This window comes from Talpa occidentalis, unplaced genomic scaffold (genome assembly GCF_014898055.3).
Source record: "Talpa occidentalis isolate TD23 unplaced genomic scaffold, MPIMG_talOcc4v2.1 talOcc4.10, whole genome shotgun sequence".
NCBI lineage: Eukaryota > Metazoa > Chordata > Mammalia > Eulipotyphla > Talpidae > Talpa > Talpa occidentalis.
In genome coordinates this window covers 56,604,028-56,616,553 of record NW_023600993.1, presented here as the reverse complement: position 1 = coordinate 56,616,553, position 12,526 = coordinate 56,604,028, and the positions used below count along the sequence as shown (strand labels likewise).

The window sequence follows — 12,526 nt, the reverse complement described above, 5'->3', positions numbered from 1 at the left end:
GGTTGAGCGCTGGGTTGCGAAGCTGCCCACGGCCTCTGAGGCGCCGGTTCGATCCCCGGCTGCTCCCTGGCCACCAGAGGAGGGTCCCGCATGGCGCGCAAACCTTTCCTGCTGCCCACTGCTCCCCTCAGCAGTGTACTTCGGTCCTTCTGCCTGCTCTGCTCCCCGCTCTGACTCTGGTGAATTCTCTCACCCTCCCGCGCTTCTGACTTTACCCAGTGCATGTATAAACAAACAAACAAATAAATAAATAAAAAACATGCCTCTATTAAAAAAAATTATACACATTTAAACATAGACTATAAGTATTAACACCCAACATTATAACTTTAAGATAGGTATGCCTCAAATTAAGCCATTAAATTTTGAACTAGCTATTGTTTACCAAAAATTCTAGATCACAATATCAAAGTTTGGATTTGTTTTTTATTAGAATTATATAGTTGTAATTTATAATAATTTTAATATAGTAACCCTCTGGAGGAAAAAGACAGAAATCTCTTGACATTCATTTTAATTGTTGGCCATGCATACTAATTTTAATAGTTATTTTGCCAATATATGTGAAGACACTGAGCCTTTTATTGATTCAGTTTCTTAGTTCTGTTTACTAACTTCTTCAGATAAGAAAACATTCCTTGCTTTAAAATGTAGAGCAGACAATTTGCATTTTTTATCTAAGATCATATTTGTTTCATTAAAAATCTGAAGAGATTTTGGATAGGTGCACAGTTTTACCAAAGCCATCCCATTTTTAAAACAAAGATATCCTAGTTCCTGAAATAACTTAGGACTTTAAAATAGGTTTGTTATACTTATTTAGCTAAGGTCTTCTCCTATATGCTTTTATATTAAGGTTTTCAATATAAGATGAAGTTAAGATCCTTGCATGGTAGAGTAAATGTCTCATTTTAACCATTACTAAAACCTCTAGGATCCAAGGGTAGAGCCATTTTAAAAGGAAGTGGAGAAAATTCAAATTATTTCTCAAAGTCCTTGTTTCTGCTGGACCTCACTGAGACCAAGTGTATTTCTTTCTTTCTTTTTTTTTTCCCCCAAAGATCTATCCCTCTATGCTTATAGGAACTGGGGTACAGGCCAGAGGCTTGTGAGGTTGAGAGGATCCCCCAGAGACAGAGCAGGGAGCAGAACAGGCAGTCTGACCGATATACACTACTGAGGGGAGCAGCAGGCAAGTCAGGAGAGGTCTACTGTGCCATGGGGATCGAACTCGTGCTGCAGTGGCTGCATATAGCCTCATAGGCTGAGGAGATAGGTAATTTTGGGTGTTTCTTTTAGAAAACATATTTTTATGGGAATTACATGATTACAAAACTAAAATCTTCACAGGCTCAATAAGCAGTTTAGAAGCTATTCTTAAACATAGTCTGGAAGTGGCCTTTTTAAGAGTAGGGAAATATGGGGAAAACAGAATTTTCCACCCATGTGACAGAACAGTATCTCAAGGTGGACTAAAGGAGAGTCCAGCCTCCTCCTACCAGCAGGAAGGGGGTGGAGACAAACAAATGATCTCAGCAATAGAGCAAAGGTCCAAGTAGCTGCTTGCTAAAAACAAAAGCAGCCCCTTTACCCCCCTACCCCACAAACACCAGCCAGCTGCAGTAGTGTCCCTCACTTTCGTTCCCAGCTTTCCAGCTTTTGCCTTGGCCACAGTGAAAGAAGAATGATGTTATAGCTGATGATGTTATTTATAGTCAGATTTCTTGATCCTGTAGGTTGTACTGGGGCCAGGCAGTATTGGCAAGAAAAATGACAATTTTCCTCCAGTTTTTAAGAATGCAGCCCATGGCCAAGCCCCACAAAGATGAGATAGACCCATTATCCCTGCAGAAGCAAAAGGAAAGTACCCACAATGAATGGCACAATGATGAAGCAGGAGCATCCCCACAGCTAGGTCAGAGACCTTAAATAGGAAAGCTACCAAATGGACAACTCTATGATCTTGGGTGTCCCTCCCAAGAAATAGGGGCCCATACCATTACAGAGTCAGAATAGCCATCTGAATAGGACCACACTGCCATGGGCTCTCCACCAGTTATGTCATGACCTGGAACTGGGTGACTCCCCTGTTAAGCAAAAATTCAGGACTTCAAGGGTTTGTTTTTAAGCCCCCTCACAAGGTGTCATGGGAGTTTGTGTACTTTATAATTCATGACACAGATTCCCGAATTCTGTAGGGACCAGAAGTTTCTTTGCAGCAGCCTTAGTCTGATGGTCATACCAGGTTTTTGCAGGACTCCTGCACCTGGAAGAACCACAGAGTACCATACCTGTTTAGAACACTCTGCTTCCTTTTCTTATCAGCCTGTGCACATCTAATTGAATGAATAAGTTGCCCATAGCATCTAAAGTAGGCTTATCCTACTTCAAAAATAAGTTCTAAATATTTTTAGTTTTTTGTTTTTGTTTTTTTTTTAATTTTTGGGAGCACCATTTTTGCTCATTCATATGTGCAAATATTGCACTCACTCTCCACCAACATGCCTCAACACACCTGTGCCAATGCCCCATCTACCCGCCTTCCCTGCATCCCATTGCCTCCCCCTTGTTCTCCTTGGTCACTGTTAAGTTTTTTCAATACATCTGAGATTTATTCCTGCTGTATTTTGCCAGCATGATTTTTGGTTATCAATAATCCACATATTAATGAAACCATCCAGTATCTTTCTTTTACTTTCTAACTTATTTTATTCAATCTAGTCACCTTAATTTCTATCCAATCTGTCCCAAAAGCTACAAATTCATCTTTTTTCACAATCACGTAGCATTCCATTGAGTCTATTAGAGATCTTTGAAGTAACCCTATTCTGAGCATACATAGATATAATACATTAAGGCTTGAATTCTTTCTGGAACAAAAATTATCATAGTTTTTATTTCAGGTAAATTTTCCAAAAAATGGCAAAACCTAATTGGAAAAATAATTCCATTGTTATTACCTGTTTAAAATTGATTTTCTATCTTGAATATTTCCATCATTTATTTAGCCACACTTCAATATTTCCTAATACGGTTTTGAAATAGCTTTTTTTAATAAATTATTTTATTTTATATAATTCTTACATCATTTTTCATTTTTGCATAATGTATGCGTTTTCATTTTGACTATATCCCCATACAATTCCCACCCACTTTTTCTGACCCTAATCCTTCTTCTCCCCCCGCTTCCCACTGTAGTTTGTCTCTGGTCTATAGTTGCTTGTTGATTTTGATTTTTTCTTTATTGCAATTAGTCTTTTTCCTGGTCTCTTATTTAGGTTTTCTAAATTCCAGCTATGAGTGAGACCATCTGGTATTTTTCTTTTTCTTTCTGGCTTATTTCGCTGAGCATGATCCCTTCCAGCTCCATCCATATTGCTGCAAATTGCATGAGTTTATCTTTTTTGATTGCTGAGTAATATTCCATTGTGTATATGTATCACATCTTCTTGATCCAGTCATCTATTTTTGGGCATTTGGGTTGTTTCCATAGTTTAGCTATTGGAAATAGTGCTGCTATAAACATAGGGGTGCAGGGGCCCTTTTGAATTAATATTTCTGTGTCCTTTGGGTAAATACTTAGGAGTGGAGTTACTGGATCATATGGAAGTTCTATCTGTAGTAGGTTAAGAAAATAGAAACGTTGCCACAATGTTTTTGAAATTATCATAGAGCCTAAAAAAAAAGTAAAAGTAAAATGAGATGTCTTTGAATGGGTAATACGTGTGCACCACATTGCAGTTGCAACTTCACTTTCAAAGAACTCTACATTGAAGATATTCTACACACCAATGCTTCCCAAGAGTACACAAATCACATAACAGCATCATTGTCCTTTACTCTGTAGGAAACCCCTGTTGGCGTCTCTGAAAAATACAAGGTTAGATATTGACCACGAAATTTGAATGATTTATGTAGCAGTCAAGGTAAAGAGAGAAAAATGCTTACTATATAACACTCCACCAAATTATTTCATATTAACTAAACCTAAAAAACATTTTTCAGCAGTGGAAATTTTATGGGGACTACTTCTGAGAGGAGAAATCAAACATTGTACAAAAATGAACAATAATGCAATATATATATAAATATTAAGAAATAAATGAAAAGTAAAAAGCATTTTTCAAAAAAAATTGTCCTTGTCAAAAAAATTGGGTAAACATGCACATTGCCAATTACCTTTCAAAGTACTTAAGTGTGTTGAAAATTCAGAGCTGTTTTTCCACTGCATCAGTATTAACTATATTTATCTCAGGATTTCCCAAATGTATTAAATTTCAAATTTATTTTTCAGGCAGCATCTTAAAACTCTCACAAAACGAATAATAAGTAACACATTTAATTAAATGTTGGTGATGTTAGAGGAATGGGATCAGGTTACTAAGCAAAATAAATCCCTTCCCTGGAATGAGTTTTGGGTCATACTGGATAGTGAACTTAATAGCAGGTTTAATGAAATGTCTGCAGAAATACTTTATTTTACATATATTTAAATATGCTTAGGATATAATTTTATTTTTTTAAGAAGTGGAGTACAGGGCCTCCCCTGGTGGTGCAGCAGTTGAGCGCTGGGCTGCGAAGCTGCCCACAGCCTCTGCAGTACCGATTTGATCTCTGGCCACCAGCAAGGGTCCCACATGGTGTGACAGACCTCTTCTGCCGCACCCGCTGCTCCCCTTAGCAGTGTATTTCGTCAGTCTGCCTGTTCTGTTCCCTGCTCTGGCTCTGGTAAATTCTCTCACCCTCCTGTGCTTCTGACTGTACCCAGTGCTTGTATCAATAAAAAAAAAAGTGGGGTACAGGCCAGAGTTGCGGGGGGTGAGAAGATTCATCAGAGAGAGCAGGGAGCAGAACAGGTAGATGTACCAAAATACACTGCTGAGGGGAGCAGTGGGAGAGACAGGAGAGTTCTGCTGTGCCATGTGGGTTGCTCCCTGGCCAGCCGGGGATTGACTCACACCACAAAGGCCTCAGACATCCTCACAGCACTGCCCTCAACCCCCTGCACCACCAGGGAGGCCCAGGATATAATTTTAAATGATACTCAGTAAGACAGTTTTATAAGAGCAAAATAATAGTAATCAGATCCATAGTTTGGTAGCATGCTGACTTTCCCACTCAATCTTTCAGGCAGTATTTCTCCATCACTTAGAGTATGATAGGTTTGGTACATTTGAGTTCATCATTTAATGAAGACTACTGATCTTCTGCTGATCCCCTTTAGTTTAATGACACATAATTGATTCCAAAAAGAAAGAGTTAATAAGAAAATTTTTAACCATCTTTTATTAAAGTTCATTGGTCTGTAGAAGATCCCAGTCAAAGAATTCTGTGCCAGACAAGTCTCACATGTTGTTTGTATTTGATTCAGGAACATGATAATGGCATTTTATTTGAAATGAATGTAAAGTTGATAACTAAATGAAAACGTTTGGTGGAGCATGTTTCTGGATTTATCAATCCAAAAATATCTTCAAAACTATGTTAGCTATTTCAGAGGACTCAAAATACTTACAGTACTTTATTTTCCTTTATCTAATCCAGCACCAGTTTTCTGACTCAGTCCTTCCATTTGGTTGAATAGAATGTAGAGGAAAATGATTCATATTTGAATACTATGTGTTCCAGATCTGGAAAGAGCTATTACATGGCAGAGAGACTTCCTTCACAACTTTCCCATGAGCAAGCATGTGACTCAGGTTCAAACTCAGCATGACATTCACAGAATTGCCTGACAAGATTCTGTTGTTCTACCATGTCCATGCAAATAGATGTTGCTGAACTGTCTTGGAACATAATCATATGTTGTTGGGAATATGGACACTGACATTGAAATCGCTTCCCTAACTGGAGCTGGGCACTTTCTGGGAAAGTAATTGTTTTTATATGGGTAAAAAGTAAAAATGTTGTCTATGGAATTAATTCAGTATACTAGATAATATAAACAAATAAAATGAAACATGGTTAGTAAAAGACATGGTCAGGGAGAAGGTATGGTATTCACCTGACAAAATATCATCAAGTGGTGGTGGATGCAGTGGTAAGTTGGGAATGGATAATATTTGGATGTATGAAAATACAGAGTAGGTCACAGAGAAGGCTCCCCAATATTGCCCAGACCTACATACTTGGTTAAGCTCAATGGCAGTTGCATAAGCTCTTTGATGGTTTCTTGAAAGAATGGGTCAAGACTATGTTTTTTTTTTTTCTTTCAAAAACTAATTTAACTTTGGTATATTCTGCAAACATTCATTTATCACTATTGTATACCATGAAATAGAAATACAACAGATAAATTAAAGTTGGCCCTTATTTTTGAAGATTTTATAGGCTGATGGAAATGTGGTCAATAAGCTGGCAATTATAGTCCAGGATGATAGATTTTATTCTCTTGACAAGACTACGTACACAAACTGGGACTTATCCGGTCTTATTCAAGTAAATGATTGCTTCCAAGAGGAAACAGAATCTAACTTGGGAATGTGAGACTGGATGTATGAGTAGAAGAAAGTCAAGGATAAAGATGATTGGTGTGTGGGCAGAGGGGAGTCAGGGAGAGAAATAATTTCATAAGAACAGTGCCTGGAGGCTAAATGAAGAACAAGTTCCAGTGGAGAAAGTTGAAATAATTCTGTCTAAGGAGTGCAACCTTCAGGGAGAAAGTAGCTAAGGCAGTTAAAAGCTTTCAAATCATGCAGAATTATTGCAAAGTAATCAGTCCCATGCATGCTGTGCTCTAATTCAACCAATATCCACTGCTGTTGCTATGAGTTGAGTTGAGTCTCCCACAAATCTGTAAATTGAAATTATATCTGCTAGTACCTGAGAATAAGACTACTTGCAAATAGTAAATGCAGGTGCTGTAGTTAAATTCAGGTCATTAGAATGGGCCCTAATCCAACATGACTGATGTCCTACATCCATGGGGAGAACACCATGTGCAGATGGAGGCAGAGAACAGAGTGATGCCTCGATAAGTCAAGGAACACCAAGGATTGCTAGAAAACCACAAAAATCTGGAGAGAGTGCTGGAAGAGATTCTCCCATACAACTGCAGATTGAATCTACCCTGCAATATCTTAATCCCAGACTTTGTACATTCAGAAAGGTGAGAGGATACATTTCTGTTCTGTAAGTCTGCCAGTTTTTGACATTTTGTAATGACAGCACTAGGAAATTAACATAATTATTAGAAACGTGTCATTCTTATTCTTGCTTTTCTATTTTTTTATACTCTACTTTTTGTGTGCATCCAATGCCCATTCTTTTTTAAAGTGCTTGGAAAATTTTCCATCTCCAAGATCCAGCCTGGATAACTCTTCCCTGAGAGTCTAAGCTACCTTCTTCCAAGTTCCTAGATGCCCTGCACCCCTGGTTTCTGACAGACACATAACACCCTCTGTTGTCACAATTGATGTGTTCACCCCTGAAGCCTACCTTGTAGGGGGTAGGGTCTAAACTATTCATTTGGGAGGATTTTGAGGTGTTGACACTAGGAAATATGTGCTAAATAAATCATCTGGAAATACATGAGATTTTCATCTCTCCCCCTTCCCTAAGGCATGGAGATCATCTCCTATAATGAGTCATGGGCCACACAGTTGTCCCTTGTGTCTGAGGTTATTTGAGGACTGTGGATTCCAGAGAAAGATTTCCCATCATATTATTTCAGCTGAACTCAGGCATCACTGATGAGCCTGAGTGAATGTGGATGCAGCTGTGTTGCTGCTGGATTGCTGCTGCCATCTCACCACTGCTGACTTCCAGGTTAATTGTTTCCACCTCTCAACATTAATGAAACAAAAGACAAAGACATTTAAGGAAGAGCATTTTCTAATGCAAGTCATATAATTGGATAAAATGATGATTTTTTTTTTTTGGAAAGGGTTTTTTTCATGAGGGACATATTGAAAAATTACTAGACCGAGGTGAATATTTTATACACAGATTCCAAATGGGGTCATATTCTGTATCAATATATTAAATTGCTGGACAACTTAAAGAATATTAGTACCAAATGCAGAAGTTGCTAAGGAATGCACTTCTCTTCTGTAGGAGTTCCTGTCTAACTTCCTATATGCTAGGCCAGATTCCCTTTTCTCTTCAGCCAAACAAGACCAAATGAACACTTTGAGTTTCCCCACACATACACTGTGCTACTACATTACCTAAAATCTTGGTTATCTGGGAAATGCCTGATTACCCCAATATCACCCCTTTCTGATGGAGTTCTCTCTTGCTCTTCCTTCCTGAGCAGAACCTCCACCCTATCTCCCTATTTACCTGTAGCCAATATTATAAAGCTACTTAGGGACTGTTCACCCACTTACAATCTTGCTCTAGGAAGTTCTGAGCAAGTGGAGGATAGATATAAGAGGGGAAAAAGGAAAACATTAGCTTGTTGCAGGTACAGATTGGCAAAATTGATAGTTTTGGGGCCCTCCCTGGTGGCACAAAGGGTTCAGCATCAGCACTATGAAGCAATCTGTAGCTACTGCAGCATGAGTTCGATCCCCAGTCAGGGAGGTGACCCACATGGCACAGCAGACCTCTCCAGTCTCTCCCACTTCTCCCCTCAGCAGTGTATTTTGGTCAGTCTGCCTGTTCTGCTCCCCACTCTGTCTCTGGTGAAACTCACCCCCCCCAACTTCTGGCCTGTATCCCAGTTCTTGTATGCATAAATAAGTAAATCTAAAAAAACAACCTAATAGTTTCCCTGTTCCTAGACAAAATGTATACAACTACTTATATAACTGCAGAGATCCCCTGAGTAGCAGCTTATCATGCCTGATAGGCAAAAGTGGAAGGATCAATAGGTTCAGCTTGAAATCAGAACAAACAAAAGTTCTGGAAAGTTCTCACTTCACCAAGAGATATGCCATTTTCCAGTCTGCATGAGAGACAGAAAGACCAGCCTTTAATCCTAGCAATTGGAGAGAACAGAATGTTAGTGTTGTGGGCAAGGATAGATGGGGGACAAAAGGGAAATCCCTTAATGGCAACAGTTCTCTGCGATTCTCTGCAACTAAACTCTGTATACCACCTTTATATAAATGACCACAATTTAAGTTCTTATTGCCTACTTGCTATTATCTATCTCACAAAATCACAAACTCATAAAGCATGAGGACTATATCTGTTTTATTTATGAATACATGAATATGATTCTTTCTACTTTATTTTGTTTAAATGCATTTAATAATTGGTACTTAACCACTGACAAAGTGAATCAATAATTGTCTTTAAGTTTTTCACATAAAATGCACATTAGTCTTGGGCCTTCCTGGTGGTGCAACGGGTGGTGCACTATCAAACTATTGGCAGCCACTACAGCATGAGTTCAATCCCCTGCCAAGGAGCTAATCTACATGGCACTGTAGACCTTCCTGTCTTACCTGCTGCTCCCCTCAGCAGTGTATTTCAGTCAACCTGCCTGTTCTTCTCCCCATTCTGTCTCTGGTGAATCCTCTCACCCCCCAAACATCTGGCCCACACCTCAGCTCTTCTATGCATAAATAAATAAAATCAATCTCTAAAAAAATATACATGTGTCTTGTGGTAAAGAACTTGGGAACTGTTTTTGAAGATTGTGTGGTTTCAGGAAGCAGTCCAAAGCTTCATCAAGCCACTTAAGCTTCCTATAAGACCAATATTAGAAAGTGCTTCAGTATGAGAATATTCATCTATTAGAATTCAATTGCCTTCTCATACTCACCTTATGCAAAAGCTGTATTCCCTTTATTATTAAGAGATGGCAGACTATATCTTCTAGAGTTTACAAATAATCTGCATAGCTGCTGGCTTGAGAAAATTAATTTTTTAAAAGGTAGAAGAATGAGAGGTTGTTTGCAGCTGCACTTTTCACTCTACTCTTTTTTTTTTCCAATCATTTTCTTTATTTCCAGATCATTTGCTAGCTCTACATACTGAGAAGCTTTCAGAACTTCAACACACCAATCATAAACTTTAATAAAAGACATTTCAATTAGAGGAGAATGAACTTTGTAGCTGTCATTATGTATTTTATTTTAACCATGGCTTTCACGTTTCATTTGCCTTAGATGATCCGGGTTTTGTGGCTTCGATTATTAAGTTAGTATGTGGATCATTGCTCAGTGAAATATATTTATCATCATCTTTAATTTCTGATGGAACAGCAACTAATATGGGGGTGCCTTCATTTTTTCTTGATTCCAACAGCAAAGCAACTAAGAATTAGGTTGAAGTCTGCCTTTAGATTTTTTTGCCATACTGATTATGTGCTCAAGAGAGTTAATGGCATCTGAATACTGACATTAATATGTGTAACTCAAATGTTCTGTATAATTTTAATCCTCATTTCTTTATGAATATTTGGAATTTGATCTAATTCCATAAAGCTGAATTTAATGGCTTTGAAATAATGTATATGCTTTAAATGGCTCCTATATTCACTTTCAATCTTCCTTCATTTCTAATTCTCTTATATTTTACTATGATTTGAGTGTTTAGTGTTCCAGCATACATTTTCAATAGCTGAATATTAACTGATCCATTTAAAAAGAGCTGAGTTTGTTAAATCTAAATTGAAATTTTGTGGAGTTGGAACTTGTTCTCATTGCCTCACTAGGACTCTCTTTTTTCCCTGCATCTCTACGACTGTTGGCACTACAGCTTTATTATACCTACTCACTTAATTTTTCTCTAAGTATCTGATCTTTTCTTCTGAACTATCTTTGATTTTGGCTTCCAAAAGAGAAGAAAATCCCCTTGATTGACCTAGAGGTCAAATGTAGAGACTCTAAAAACTGCTGTTGTAAAACCAGCTGTTCGTACTGCTGTCATAGATAAAGTAACTCCATCCACATAGTTTCTGTCACTGATCTCCCTTTGATGATACTAGGGATGTCCCAGTCCCATATCCCACAGTTATAGGTCTAGTAATTGTTATGCTTGACATTTTAGCAATTCTTGAAGGTCTTCTGCCATGACTAATTCTCATGCTAAAAATATGCATCATTCTCCAATTCCTCAGAAGCATCATTCAGATTGCAATTTTTAGAAACACAATAAGGAACATCTACCTCTCTCCCTGGGGTCAATTGTACATTTTGCATCATTTGTAAAGTTCTGGAGGTCAGAAATTCAAGATCAAGAAATTTGGTTTCTCCCAAGGTCTCTCCTCTTGGTTTGCAAATGGATGTTTCTTGCTTCCTCTTCACAAGGTTTGGCATTCCTTGTTTCCCTCATAAACTTGATTTTTAATAACTGTTCAATAATTCTTTTGTTAAATAAATATATAAATAAAAACTAATGGTCAGAGGTGAAAAAAAGAATGCCCAAATATGCCCTTCAGAGAGATAGGAAGAAGGAAGGATCAGTGTTATTTATGATTAATATAGAGTGAGCTGTAAGAGCAATGGTGTCATGGAGCTGATGGGATGTTTCTAGTTCTGGGGTGAGTTGAAGAACCTAGGTAAGTGACAGGAACAAGGCTTGCAATGGTACTGTTTTCCCTGTCGTGAGCTCTATTTTATCTGATCTTGTTATATTCTTAATATGCATCACAACTGACAACATTTACTATGCTGAGAAGGGACAGAACTTTTCTTGCCATCATCCTTTGCTTTCCTGCAAGAACCAGCACATAGAATTACAAGATCCCATGGACTCCTCAACTTAGCTAGATATCAGAAACACCTACAAAGTTTTTTAAAATACATGTGATGGTCCCATTTCAGGTTGGGATAAGAATCCTGGATAACCCAGTGAGGAGATGTCCGCACCCATATTTCTTAAGTTTCTCTCACCTCCTCTATGGGAAAAAGTTACAAGTTGGTAAATTCTTTCATTCATAAGTTCATTGACTTATCAATGCAAGCCACCTTTCCTACCTGTCCCAATATTCAATATTCTCTAAAACAGGGAATCTGGTATTATCTTTGTCTATTGATTGTGGAAATTGAAGGAAGCCATATTTTAGTAATTACTGTGTAGATATAAATTCATATTCAAAGTTTCTGTACAAGGCTATTTTTTCTAGATGAGTAAGAAAGCAAATGGTTCTATTCTGTTACTTTCTCATCACAACAATTTGAACAAGAGTTTCTTGTGGCTTTTTGTAACATGATGAAGCAGTGCTTTCTTCCAGATTTCTCAGCAACAGAAGCATCAAGCCAGTAGATTGTCAATGAAATGCAGTGTAGAAAAAGGGAAGAAGGCTATAGAAGAATGTTGGAGAATTGGTTCAAGCTTTAACTTTCTCATAATTGCTCTGAGGCATTGGGAAAACTCACATTCCACCTACTTTTACCGCATCTATGAATCCCAAGGAGGCAAGGGAAGCCATAGTATACTTGCCTATGACTTTTAGGGTTATTCATGAAACCCTGCAATGCCAATAAGGTCCAAAAGGGAAAACAGTTGGTCGAGCTTCAAGGTAGCCCTGAAGCCACAGAAACTATTCTTTCTGTTTTGAAAAATGATCTGGTAGAAAACATAATCTTCAAAACATTTATACATATATAGTCAGTCTCTAAAGTACACA

At 38.0% G+C, this 12,526-nt stretch overlaps 1 pseudogene; it reads right to left on the bottom strand.

The window, feature by feature from the left end:
• Window positions 1-9,525: 9,525 nt before the first annotated feature.
• Window positions 9,526-11,213, bottom strand: LOC119237621 (intraflagellar transport protein 88 homolog; annotated as a pseudogene).
• Window positions 11,214-12,526: the final 1,313 nt, after the last annotated feature.